At 39.7% G+C, this 14,718-nt stretch overlaps 1 long non-coding RNA gene and 1 pseudogene across 2 annotated transcripts in view; both read left to right on the top strand.

Moving 5' to 3' along the window:
- Positions 1-14,718, top strand: part of LOC308657153 — a 61,650-nt gene that overhangs the window by 1,596 nt on the left and 45,336 nt on the right. The window lies entirely within an intron of this gene.
- On the top strand, positions 3,262-3,718 carry LOC308656054 (large ribosomal subunit protein eL32-like; annotated as a pseudogene). Its single transcript has one exon. The product of its transcript is annotated as a large ribosomal subunit protein eL32-like (transcript).

Below are 14,718 nucleotides of genomic sequence, written 5' to 3'. Positions count from 1 at the left end.
CAACCGTTGTTTGGCACTATTAAAAGTACATTTCTACCTGGGCATAGTAATGCACACCTCCAAATCCAGTTATTGGGGAGATTGAGGCAGAAAGATCTCAAGTTCAGGGGCATCATGGGCAACTTGGAGAGACTGTCTCAAAATTAAAAATTAAAAATAAAAGGGGTTGGGGGTGCAGCTCAATGACCCTGGGCTACACATTCCTGAAATTTCACAATTGATATTTACTACACAGGAACAAATTTATTGTTCTACTTACTCCCTACCTTTACACAATTTTTTAAATTCCCTTCAGTAAAGGCAAGCTTTTATACATCTTGAAGGCTCTGAAAAGTGCCATAAGTTACTAAACTGTCATGACAATCATGCTGGCCTGGCCAGTCCTTTCTGATTAAATCTTAGAATGTAGAGGGGGTGGAGAGGATCTCACAAACATTCTTTTCAAGATCCTGAGACTTGCTGACCTGAATGAACTTGCTTCTTAACAGAGCAACACAGATCTGATCTTCCCACTCTAGGGGCTTTCCTTCTATTATCATGCTTTCTTCTACTCCCACTGCATGCAAGTAAGATTGGATCACAAACTCCATTGACTGCATGATTGATTTATCCACCCATAGGTACTCAACAATGTTCTGCAGGTGGTGTGGAAAGCACTTGCAGTGAAGCCAGGCACAGTGGTGCTTGCCTGTAATCCCAGCTACTCAGGAGGCTGAGGCAGGAGGACTGAAAGTTAAAAGACAGCATTTAGTAGCTCCATGAGGCCCTCAGCAACTTAATGAGACCCTGTCTCAAAATTTAAAAATAAATAAATAAATAAAAAGGGCTGGGGATGTAAAGTGCCTCTTCCCCTGAGTTCAAACTCTGGTACCAAAACAAACAAACCCCCAAAACGAAAAACCAAAGAAAGAAAGAAAAAACTTTGCAATTTTGGGAACTTGTTCTTAGCAGAAATATCCTGTCAGCTATTCCTTAAAACATACATGCACATAGAAGGTTATAGTTCCCTTTGCATAACTAGTGATTAAATGTGGCAAAAAATGTCTAGGGTACTGTTTCAACCCTTCTTTTGTATTTTTATAATACTTGCTACTAATTTTACCAGCTCATATTCATCAACTACTTTTCTTGATTTCAATTGTGCATTTACTTCTCAGTCTTTCCCATTCTTATTCCTTGGGGTAATAGGAACTGGGATTTTCTTTACATTGCCCAATCCTTTGCACAATTTTAAGCACATAGTAGGTGCTTTTTTCAACCAATGAAAGAAAGCTTTATGGAACCATGCATGCAGCCAAATATTTTCCTTGGAATTCAAGAGACTAAATCTGTTACTGAACTTTTTCTGTTTAAGGACCAGACAGTAAGCAGTCCATAATGTTCAGATTGCTAAGAAAATGCAAATCCATGGGTAGAAAGGCAGCATTTGACAGCAAACTCTGACTGTCTAAGCAGTAGATTGACAATCCTTCCTGTGGCCAGTAAATCTAATCAGGAGGACTATAGGTGAGAGCAGAAACAAATGCAAAGTTTGGGAACTGGTTACATTTTAAAAAAAGCTTTCCTTCTAGCATGATTCAGAATATACTCAGTCATCCTATGTGATGATGCTGTTGCTGTTGATAACTTTCCTTGCCTACAGAGGCTTCTTGGAATAAATTCCTCAAAATGTCTATGTCCCCAAGAAAGGGATAGATTAAGATTTATGCAAGTGGGTAAACTTGAGAGTAAATCTTTAAAAAAAACCTATTTTATATATATGGAATTGCAAAACGAGCAATGAAACTATTTCCCCCCAAATTCAGGTAAAAGGCAAAGTATGAAAAAAGGCCAGAGGGAATTAGGATTTAGTGGGAACATAGAGTTCTGGAAAAAAAAAAAGTGACTCAGCAGAACCTAACAAACATCAGGCAGGGCATAGTTAGTCATGGAAAAATTGGCAGTCATGATTATGCATTTTGTGAAAATAATTATGTACTGGTCTAACCGTTTACATTTAGACCAAAATTAAATAGTTGAAAGTCTGTACAATAAAAACAATTATCCTGATTATCCAGAGTCTCTGCTAGACCCTTGATGAGTAAAACTGAAAAGTTCTTTTCTTATTAACTATATCATCATTGCTTTTGCCAATATTTTAATGATTTTCTATCAGCATTTGCTTTGGATATAAAACAATCTTATCAATGTTGTTTATTAGTAAACTTTGTTCCATGCCCCTACCCAAACAAAAAGATGTAGGTATATTATAGTCAGTCAATCAAACAGGTATCTTTAACTCAGCAAATTGAAGCACAAGTACTTCATTAGTTTGAATGTATTAATGACTCTAAGTTTTGCATATGCTCAACACTACCAACTCTAGGCCGGGGGTTGTAGCTCAATGATAGGCACTTGGGTTGGATTCTCAGCACCACATATAAATAAATGAATTAAATAAAGTTCTATCAACAACTAAAAAAAATTTTTTTTAAAGATACAACTCTATAAAAGTCTGGAAGAAAAATAGCCAGGTATGAGATTTCTCAGGTCATGAAAATATTAGTTAAAACAAAGTTTAAAAGTAGGTGTGAAGGCAGTTTTATTGTAATTTACATGTATACTTGTTGATGTTTTATAAAATAGCCTAGTGGAGAGATGCTCCAAATTTTGTACCTGCCACCCATCTAATCACTTGCTGCTTTTGATAGATGATGTTTTGATAGATGATCCTATTATACCAATTCCTCTTTCAAGTAGAGCTTTCAAGCCAGGAAGTAAGTCCCTAATATATGAAGTTATTTCCACACTGGGAACATATTTATAACGTTCACCTAGTTGTAATTGTCATCCTCAACCATTACCCATTAAGTTGGTATATTGTAGTAACTCATAGTTCTAAATAAAGTACAAACCATGGAACAGCTTCTATTCCCTATCATAAGAGGGAAGGCAGGATGCTATAGCTGTAATATTGTATCTCTCTCCCCCACAAATTCATATCTTGAAAAACTAACCTCCAATGTTATGGTTGGGAGATGGGACTCCTGGTAAGTGGCTAGGGCACAGGTGGAGCCCTCATGAATAGGATTAATACCCTTATGAATAACTCCAGAGAGCTCCCTCTTCCTGTGCTGTGTGAGAACACAGCGAAAAGAGCCATCTATTCACCAGAAAATGGAACTCATAAGCGGGTTCTGCCAGAACCTTGATCTTGGACTTCCCAGTCTCCAGAACTGGGAGACCTAAATTTCTGTTGTTTTAAGGACACTTAGGCTCTTCTTTGGTGCTGCCTACAGAGGTGGTAGCCATCTGTATTCACCATCATGGCTGCCCTCACAACTCTTGCGAAGCCCAAAATTGTCAAAATGAGGACCAAGGAGTACATCTGGCACCAGTCAGACTGATATGTCAAAATTTAGCACAACTGGTGGAAACCCAGAGGTATTGACAACAAGGTGCAGAGAAGATTCAAGGGCCAGATCTTGATTGATGCCCAGTATTGGTTATGGGAGCAACAAGAAAAACAAAGCATATGCTGCCCAGTGGCTTCCAGAAGTTCCTGATCCACAATGTCTAGGAGCTGGAAGTGCTGCTCATGTGCAACAAACCTTACTGTCCTGAGATTGCTCACAATGTTTCTTCCGAGAACTGCAAAGCCATTGTGGAGAGAGCAGCCCGACTGGCCATCAGAGTCACCAATCTCAATGCCAGGCTGTGCAGTGATGAGAATGAATAGACAGTTCACATGGCTTGTGTGTGTGTGTGTGTGTGTGTGTGTGTGTGTGTGCGCGCGCGCGCGCGCGCGTGCGCGCGCGCACGCGCACACACGCCTGGTTAAATAAAACCACAGAAACCAAAAATTAAGTAAGTAAATAAATAAAGACTCTTAGTATAGGATATAGAGCCAGAATGAACTCTAGAAAGTGTTTTTGGTACCATGGCAGTGACTGGCTTTTCAGAATTTGGTAAGCATTATAAACAGCTATTGAAACAACTAAATTGAAAGATTATCTTAAGCCTGGACCTTATTTTAAGAACAGTATTTGTTTTGCATCTTCTATCATTATGCGTTTGTTAACCAATATCCTGCTTTCTATAGGTTAATAAATATTTATTGAGTGGTTACTATGTGTGTGGCCATGTTATCACAAATTTTTATTTGCTCTTTCTAGATATATGTGACAGTTGAGTATACTTTGACATATTATACACACATAGAATAAGTATAACTTGTTCCAATTAGGATCCCATTATTGTGGTTGTAATATGATGAGGAGTTACATTGGTGGTGTATTCATATATAAGGATAGGAAAGATATGTCCAATTCATTCTACTTTCTTTTCTATTTCCACCCTCACTCCCTTCCCTTCATTCCCCTTTGTCTAGTCCAATGAACTTCTAATCTTCCCCTCCCTTGTTATGGGCTAGGATCCATATATCAGAGAGAGCATTCTGCTTTTGGATTTTGGGGGAGTGGCTTATTTCACTTAACACAATATTCTCCAACTCCATCCATTTACCTGCAAATGCCATAATTAAATTTTTCTTTATGGATGAGTAATATTCCATTATGTATAATACCATATTTTCTTTCTCCATTCATCTGTTGCTGGGCATCTAGGTTGGTTCCATAGCTTGGCTATAGTGAACATTGAAGTGTCTGTGTCACTGCAGTATGCTAATTTTGAGTCTTTTGGGCATAAAACAAGGAGTGAGATAACCAGGTCAAATGATTCTTCCATTCCAAGTTTTCTGAGGATTCTGCCAGGAACTATTATATTAATCCTTTTTGTAAAGTATCTTGCAGTCAAATCAGGGAAGAACACAAAGGAAAACAGTAGCTATGAAGTGAGATGTTTCCACACTTGTTGCTAGTAGCTTGAGAGCTCTGTGACAGCAGAGACTGCTTTATCTTTAGTGACAGACACAGAACTTGGCACATAGTACGTTCCCCATAACCATCAAGATTTTTTTAAATATATAAAAGGTGAACAGGACTTCCATGAAGAGAGTTTACTTCTGACTAGCATGATGAGAGAAGTTTCCCTGGAGGAAAACAGTATTTGACCTAGGTCTCAGGCTGTTTGCTATAAAAAAAAATACCTAAAAAATAAAAATTGGAAAATACTTTAGACTGGGTAATTCATGACAGAAATAGCAGTGCTGGAGGCTTAGAAGTCCAAGATCAAGATGCCAGTAGATTCAGTGTCTGCCGAGGGCTCGCTCACTCTGCTCCCTAGATGTCTACTTGTTGCTGTGTCCTCACATGCCAGAAGGGACAAGCTCTCTCCTATGGGATGTCAGGCAGTTTTCACTTGAAGGAATGCTTAGACGCTACCACCAGACCTTTGCCAAATGAATAGACAGTAACCGGGACGTAGCCCTGACATGGTTATAATAGTCTATCATGGTTATGGGCATAAGTTTCCTGAGAATCCAGGAACTCTGTAAAAAATGACAGTGTTCCCTCTATTATTTCTTATTAGTTCATGTCATAATACCAGTGGAACAGCAAGTGATCTTTTGGGAATCATTTACTGGCTCCCAATACCTGTTTATTTCTATTATTTTCTACCAATGAATATGACAGGAAATACCATTTTAGCATCCTCTGGTATTAACTTATTTAGTTCTCACAACAATCTTGTGAGAGACAGGTAGACATTTTCACTTTACAGAGAGTTAACTGAAGCCCTGATAGCTTAAGCAGCTTGCCCTTGCACACCACTGGAAAATGTCTCAGCTGGAATTAAATGCAGGTGGTGGAGCTCCAGGGCACACCCTAGTAACCACAGTGCTATGTCACCTCACCTCAGTGATGGTGCTAAAATGTGCACATGTCCCACGAAGGCTCAGGGAAAACCACTGCATCAATCCAAATCCCATTTTCCTATTTCCCCATGTTTCTGCTTTGTGAAGCTGACCCTCTTTGCAGTCCCTGGCTTCTAAACATGGGGAATTTCCAAAAGAAAACTGAGCCAAAACCTGGCCTTAGTCAAAAATAAAGGGCTCTTTATTTTGCTTTGTTTCCAATTTATTTTGTTCTTAAAGTTTCTCTATATCCAGATTGCTTTTTTTTTTTTCCAGAACAGGAAAAAGAGAAAAAGAAGCTGTACCTGAAAACGGCATATTTTTCCTAAGAACATGAAATAAATGCTCCTCAGCTCTTTTTGTGTTTCATTAAGTAATATGGGTTGTCGTGACCATCTGGACTCAGGGTTAGGAATCCCTTTCTGACCTACTTCTCACTTATGCATTAGTGAGATGATGAGTAAGTTTGATCTATAATCACCTCCATGTATCTACTGGCCTTTCTACCATACTTTTCTCACTTAAGAATTCATGTCATATTCATCATCATGATTCAGTGGTCCAGGCTCAAGATGGGACTTGTCATGGAGTCACTTGTATTTTCTCTGGTCTATTAGTATGATGGTTTCTCCTTACCTGGGAACCCAGTAGGGAGCCTCTGCCCATGAGCTCTCCATGAAATGTCAGTCAGTCTCCATCACTGACCCAACTCCTCCATGGCCGCCGCCCCCAAACTTGGTCTAGTGCTTTGCTACTTAAAGACTGATACATATGTCTGAACATATGTCTGATGAAAACCTCAGAGTCTGCCTCTGGGACAGTGCCTGGGTATTGGGCCCTTCTTTGTTGATCAGTCCCAACCTTGTGATCTTCCTCTGTGGTCATCCCTATTTCACCTTCAGAGTAGCCATTAATGTCTGCAGAATGCACAGTGAGGCTGATCCCAGGAGAAACCTCTTGATGCCCTTTTCCTCTCTCACATCAGACATATTTTTTCATGGTTTAGAAATCAGGTTCATTAAGAGCAGCTATGAAACAAAAAAAAAAAAACCCATGAGGGCAATGGTAGTTAAGTGAGACAATGTATGTTGTAGAGGGTTTTGAGAGAGTTTTACTTTTATAACAGGGAAGAACATGGTGTTGCCTGTGTGGACATGAACCATAGGACCCACCAGCAGCCTCCCAGTGATGCAAGAGATAAAGGAGAGCTCTGTGCCATATCTGAGAAGGTCCTCTGGCTTCTGCCCTCATAAGACAGAAAGGCCATGTTTAAAGTGGAGATAGGACTCTAATTATACCAGGCAGTGCCAATAGACTGAGTCCCAGCTGCTTTTGAGATGGGTGGGATAGGGTGGTTAATCATCACCTCCTATGGTGATGGGTTTCAATGACACTAGGTGTGAAGAAGTGCCATCTCTGTGGTTCTCTTTCACAAAGAATTCCACCCACTCCAAATCACCCTAGAGCTCTGACTCCTTTACTGCAGCCTCAGCTCTGGGTGGTACTCCTTCCTGATAGCATGTGATGGCTCCCCTGATAACCTACGCTCACTCCCTGACCCAGCTTTGGTTTTGATATGCCGTCTCCAGCATGGGCCCCATGAAGATCTGCTCCCCAGATCTCTGGCCCAGGCCCTTTTTGTTGCTAAAAAGTGTGCATGCTGGCTCTTGGCTTCCTTAGGTGCCTGAGGCTTGTTAGGTCAGGCGATAAATGCTCTGTTGTCAGCATTTGAAAGAGAAGATTAAGGACAAGTTAAACATTTAGTTCAAATGGTTCCCTTAATCCAGAAGCTAAGCACACTGAATTTTGAGGCCATGTGAAATAGCTTAGGTCTTAAAGTCAAACATAGGCATGGAAAAGTGGCACACCCTCCTGCCACTAAGAATGTGCATGTGTGTGCATGCTTGTGCTTTTATGTCTAGCCATTCCATTTCTGACAATTTTAGTTTCCCTATCTGTGATAGGGGACAAGGGACCAGTGATCCAACATTCATATTGTTTGCTTTGCTACTTAAAGACTTGGACATTTGGGCCAGAGCTTATTTTCAAGGTTGATCTATGCCAGTTGTATTGAATAATTTCTATGTCTGGATTTATTTTGAAGTTTTTCATTGACATTTGTCTTTTTATCATGATTATATTTCATAGGTTCTTTGAACATATGTTGACAATTCACTTACTTCAAACATCTGGTGTTTCCAGATATAATTGATCATGAGAATTTGACCCCAAATGCAGACTCATTCTTACTTTGCACTAGAATTAACTCGGACATGAGGGCCATTTACTTACGGGTCTCTGTATTTCAGCACTGGCACATGCAGTAATTATGCTGTTGTGGGCTTAGCACAGTTCATTTTTACTGAGACTCAGCCATTTAGTCAGTACACAATGAATAACCAGCTCTCAGGGCAGAATAATTTAGGCAGGCACACTGGTGGGGCACATATCACATTCAGGACAGGGTGGGCGAGGTCCAAAGGGGAAGGCCAGGTGGAAACTGGATGCATGACAGATTCTGCACCTGTTTATCAATTTGTTCATCACTTTCCATTTTCAGCAGGGATGTGCTGTTCTAGACAGGCTTTGAGGAGGAGAGAACTTGGGAGAAACAGGTCTCAGAGTCAGGCAGAAAGCAATTTTCTGGATTCTCTTATCACCTATGATAACTTCCCAGGCCAGCTCACTGGATTCTCCCTCCAACTACCTGCTCCAGAACTGTCAATTCTTCAAAGCCTTCTTGGTGATAATGGACATGTGGTGGTGGGTTTTCCCCAGTACTCACCTCCTAAGACTCCATCCTGCTCTAAGCACCTGTCTAAATGAGTAGCTTTCCCTTTACCTGAACACTTCATAAATAAGTGATTAGGTTATCAACATTAATAAAGTCTACTTAGGTTGTTATTTTTTAGTCACTAGTAATACCCCAAATATTTTGAGTGCTTGCCATGCACTAGAATTATCTAATTTACTTTTCATGAAACCCTGGGAGGCAGATACTACATTTTTATTTTTATATATTTTTTTACTCTTGAGTAAACAGGGTTAGCAAAGCTAATTTAACTTGCTCAAGATCACACACTGAATTGTATAGAGCTAAGGTTCAAAGAGACACAAGTGTGGACATATGACCATGATCCATCCTGCTAGTACCCTCACCCTGAGCACTCAGTATGCATCAGCACAGAGGGAGGTAACCAGGGGCTCCTCAGATCCTCAAGGGAACCTGTTGGATGAAAGCAGAAATGTACACTATAAGAGAACACAGTGGGTCAAGTCTAGAATCCAAGTAGATCAAAAGAGCCATAGTCAGCAACTGAGAAAACAGTCATCAATTCTGGATGACGGGCTATTTTATCTTTCAATCTCATCTTTCAATAGTTCATTTCAATGAATTATTGTATACTAAAATAATAACTCAGACTTTGAAAACTAGGAGAAAGGTCTTTTTCACACACGATGGCTTCAAGTAAAATTTCAAAGCTTGTTTTCTCATTGGTGCCCCCTGGTCCGCAGGGAATATTTAAATGCATCTCTGTTCTTTCTGTCATTGTTGTTTCTCTTATTGTCTATCCTCTCCAAGGGTGAATTTAGCTTCAGCCAACTTCATTACTTTCCAAGGCATTAACGTTGATGTAAATTCTTAATTAACACGGAAGGACAAGGAGGAACAGTCTTTAAAATGATCCACCCTTTCCCATACTTGTTCAACTGCTCCAGCTGCTTTAGTCAACAAAGCCAGTCTGAGAAGCAAACAAACCAAAAATCCACCCAACCCTCAAGTTCCCAAATATTGTTTGATCAATGTGTAATGTTTTGATTTGACTTCTCCAGCCAACGACAACAGTGACACTGTTTTGATCTTACATGCAAAGCCTAAAACTTTACTGATGTTTTCAGGTGTTGAAAGTAGCACAAATCTTAGAATAGTATAGATCAAATTGCTACATAAGAATAGATCCAGGCAGACTTTTGGCCTCTCATGTATTCACTTAGGATGAGGCAGCAGGAAACCATGGGTTGAGATGGGTTAGAATGGACATAGAGAACTGGAGTGGATTTCCAATCCTGCTGGAGTTCCAGGCTGCAAATTCCCATGGGGGTGAAAGGTGGGGAAGGTCTCAACAAGATTCCAGTGGCCCTTATTCTTTTTTGAAAACACAGATTGAGAGACCTGCACAAACTACAACATTATATCCAATATACTTTGGCTGAATAAGTGGAGACACTTGGCTAGCCAAATCCTTGATTATGCTTAAAAATTTAACTTTTCTCAAGCCAATACTCTTGGAAGCAGAGATTCTATACCAGGTTGTTCAGTTTGGGACATGACTTATTCCCTCTTACAGAAATGTATTTGCATTTTTAATACATTCAAGATCCAAACAACAATATTTTTCCAAGAATGTGAATTTGAGCATATTTATAGAAAAAATTGAGTATCTGAGTATCTTGAATAATGAATGGAGTTTTCTTTTTCCTTATCACCATATGAATACTTTTTTTAAAGGTTTGCAACACCAAAAATTTGTTTGGATGTATTTTGCACTAATTACTAATTAACCAGAAAGTAAATTATAGTAATGGATTAGTTAAAATTATCTAGGCACTTTTTTCAAAACATTAACTTAAGATGAGAAAATCAGTCTTAGACATAAATAATGTCTGATCTCCACTTTTTGCCCCATCTAAATGGGGACAAATGGATTGCAGGAGCATGTGGCAGAGGGTGCCTGTTCACCTTACGGTGGCCAGGAAGCAAAAAGAGAGACAGGAAGGGTCTGAAACTCCAACATACTCCTCAGAGACATGCTCCAATGGATCAAATACCTTCTACTGGGCCTTACCTCCAAAGAGTTCCACCACCTTTCAATAGCTCCACAAGTTGGTGACCAAATCTTTAACACATGAACCTTTGGGGGGACATTCAAGATCCAAACTATGGCATTTAGGGAGAATATCCCCTTTGCAGGAATGAGCAGAGGAAAGTTCTTGCACCTACCTATTCCTCTTTAACCAGAGACCCACAGCAACACTTCCCTCCTTTTCCTACCTTACCTCTCCCTTTGCCATATTTGTAACCTATTCCTTCCCATATGCTTGATTTCAGCATAGTCGGTCATTTGCATGTTTGTCCTTAAATTCATGGCTGGCTCCTATCTGTCTGGAAGGGAAATACATTTCCTAGGCTCCCTTAGCTTCTAGCTTTGGTTAAATTCAGTTATTGGGAGGAGCCAGCAGAAGAATAGAGGGCGAGAGAAGGTAAAAGTGAGGGCATTTCTCCCCACCCAAAGCCCCTGAGTTGGTCAGCATGTCCATTGTTGGCTGTGCTGCCCCCTTGGGCCCTGTTGGGCAGTCCAACCCTGGGATCTGGTAGCACCATCTCTTTCTGCTGTCCCTTTGTCTCTAGGAATGGTAGCAGATATCAATTCTTGTTCCTCTTGGGATTGACTCGCTGTGTCCTTTCTGGCTTCTCAGCTCTTCTATTATCTTTGCAGTTAAATTCCTCCAACAAATTTACTCAGTTCAAGAAACCTGGGGTGATTTCTGACTAGGCTCCAACAGATGCAGAATACAAATACTACTGCTGACTTCATGTGAGCTCCCACTTTTCTTCTAACTGCCCTGTAGAATGAAGCCCTCTCACAAAGCCATGGGCATTGTGTTAGGTTCTGCATCACTGTGATCAAAATACCTGACAAGAGCAACTTAGAGGAGAGAAAGTTTATTTTGGCTCATGGTTCTTGAGGTTTCATTCATGGTCAGCGGAGTCCATTGTTCTGGACCCAAGGTGAGACAGAAACCTCATGGTGGAAAGGTATGGTAGAGGAGTCCTACTCCATTCACGTCAGTCAGAAAGAGAGAGATGGGGGAAAGAGGCTGCCAAGAAGATGTACACTTTAGGACATGCTCCCAGGGATCCTTCTCCAGCCATGCCCCACTTTCCTGTAGTTACCACAAAGTCAGTCCATCTAAACTAGGGTGGACTGATTAAATCTCAGCTCTCACAGTCCAATCATTTTACCTCTGAATATTCCTGCATTGGCACAGAAGCATTTGGGGACTCCGCATAGCCAAACCATGACAGACACCCTCACAAGATGCTGTGATGATCAGTTGTTTGTGAAAGATCTAGATCTCTGAAGTCTTAGACTGGCTGGTAAATTAGTACTGCTCATATGTTATTAATTCACATGCATCTAAATACAATTGTCCCTTGGTATCTGTTCCAAGATAGAGATTTGTTCTAGGACCCCTAAACATATCAGTATCTGCAGAAGTTCAAGTCTCTCATATAAATTGGCATTATATCTGCTATGTAATCTACACACACCTTCCTGTGTACTTTAACTCATCTCTGGATTACTTGTAATACCTAATACAAGGTAAATGCTATGTAAATAGTGATTATCCTGTGTTGTTTAGCAAATAATGATAATGAAAAAATGTCTGCGTGTGTTCAGTAAAAATGTAATTGTTTTTCAAATCTCTTCAGTATGAGGTTGGTTGAATCCATGGATGGAGAACTATGAACATGGAGGGCCCAGGGTTTTCTCTGCATGCTGAATGTTTAATTTCTATCCCTTTTGGAGCAAATATGAAACATCTCAGACTGAAAAAAAAAATGGAGCACTGTTTTGCTGACAGCTTGACTTGCTAATTTCCATATGCTTATATGCACATACAGGACTTGTGTAGGTGTTCTATTTTTGTTTATTACATAAGTGAGATAGTATAGAAAGTACTCTGAATATGGCTTTTTGTTTTCTTTTTTGTCTTGGAGAGCCCTATAAATTGATTGTTAACACTCTTCTCTGCCTGCTCTCTCTATTCTTTTTTTTTTAAAGAAACCCAAGAGACCTCTGCTGTAGAATTTGAGTGGCTCCTGCCAAATAATTGGAGTCCTACCTACTGGGATGAGGTGACCAGGCAACTCCCAAGACTCTTGAGGCGTCCTCAGCTTTACTGTCAATGGATTTATATTAGGGTAAAGGCATCAGACTTTTACATTAGGCTGGTTGCCTCAGAGAAAAAAACCTGCCTCCCTGGATGACCCCAGACATCATTTACAAATCTAAGATCTGGCTCCTCAAAGCTAGCTTGTCTCCTTTACCATTCATACCATACATAAGGTAGACCATGCTCTAGGAGGTCTACTGAGAACCCAAAGCCTACTCCTGTTTCCAGGTGTGCTCATAAATAACCAAGAACCTACGACCTTTTAAGGCACACAATAACTACACAAGTTAGCTTCCTTAATTGATTTCTTTTCTGTGTTTATTCATCTGGCATACTTATCAAACACATTTGATTGCTTAGTCCTCACAAGTAGGATACAGAAAGGAAAAGATAATCAATGTTTAACTTTGAAAAGTCCTGAGTTTAGACTTGGTAATATTGAATGATGTTGATAGAAACTGGGGTTCTGAATGCATGACCTTGAGGGACTAGAAGGTATTTTCCATTACAAACTGTGGGCTGAATTCTGGCTCAACCAAACTCTAAGTGGGAAGGCATGATATCAAGGTCATGCTTTTGATTTGAATTCCCTTGAAAGGGACCTATTTATGTTGTTTAGAGATTGGGTAAACTGTATTGTTGATCCTATTGAGTTTATTTAACTCTGTTAAAAATGCCTTCAGCTTTTAATTTAATTTAATTTTTTAGTGGCAACTCACATTGCAATGTTTTAAAAAGTAAGGCAGATGGCTGGGAAATGTGAGGAAGAATCCTGCATCCCAAACCATCCCACCAAGTGCTGATTGTGTAGATTGAAAAAAGCACAGGGTGGGAACAGCTTGGAGCATCACTGTTTTGTTGCTGAGCAACCACATGCCTAGCAACCTTAGATAGTCTAAGAGGTACTGAACATCAAAATTCCTCATCTTTTGCTATGGAAGGTGACTGAAGGGCCTGATTGGCAGCTGAAGAAAACCTTTCTTTCCTCTTGCCCTTTGAGAATGGGGGTTGGGTGGGGAGATTGGGCCCTCAGTGTAGGGAGTGTGCTGATTTGTGAGAATACAAACTGGTAAATAGCCCAGAGACAAAGTACTTCCAACTATTAAACAATCATTTAGTAAGCAGTGTGTGTGAAGGTTGGTCCTAAAGTAGCTCCTAATGAGAATACAGCGAGGGCTCATGAATGGTACTAATTTACAAAGATGTCTTTAGAATGCCTCTCTTTTCAACTTTCTTTCCTAGTCTATAGGTATTTGCAAATTAACTCTTAAAAAGCATATGTGGTTACCTGTTTACTCTCATTGTGCCTGTGCTCAAAGTGGAAATGAACTAGACAATACTTAATTAAGCCTTTTAATTTTGCCATCTGCTTGTTAAGCACTCCAGATTTTCCTTCTCCTGCTCTATTTTTATTTTTAAAAATTTTAAATAACACATTTTTCTTTCCAAGATACTACATAGTTCTTTTTTTTTTGATTGATAGTCTTTTCCTGCCTACCCTCTAGACTGTAAATTTCTTGAGAGCAGATATCTTTGTATATTTTATTCATGAACATATGTCCTTGAAATACAACAGATGCTCAGTTTGTTGAATGCATGAATGAATAAATAATAATCCTGATTTTATATTTTATACATCAAAAGTCTGATAATAAAGTTTTTTGTTTTTGTTTTTTAATTCAGAAGCTGACTTTGGGTAACAATAGCTCAATGTCTCTTCCCTCTAGCTGTCCAAAGCATGTGGTCAAATGATAGAACTAGCAAATTCCAAGTGGGTCATCTTAGCCAGACTGAACATGCCTTATGCTCACTGCTAAAGGTGTATTGAAAGGCAGTGGAATTCAGTAACACAAAATATCAAGGATATAATGGTGGAACTTAGTGAATCTGTCTCTTGAGTACATTAGGGAACACAATTCATTTTTTCTGCTTCATAATGTGAATGAATTCCATGCTCAACAGCT

This window comes from Spermophilus citellus (assembly GCF_964194105.1).
Source record: "Spermophilus citellus genome assembly, chromosome: 9".
NCBI lineage: Eukaryota > Metazoa > Chordata > Mammalia > Rodentia > Sciuridae > Spermophilus > Spermophilus citellus.
The sequence above is the reverse complement of the archived record's forward strand: the minus strand, read 5'-3'. Positions and strand labels throughout refer to the sequence as shown.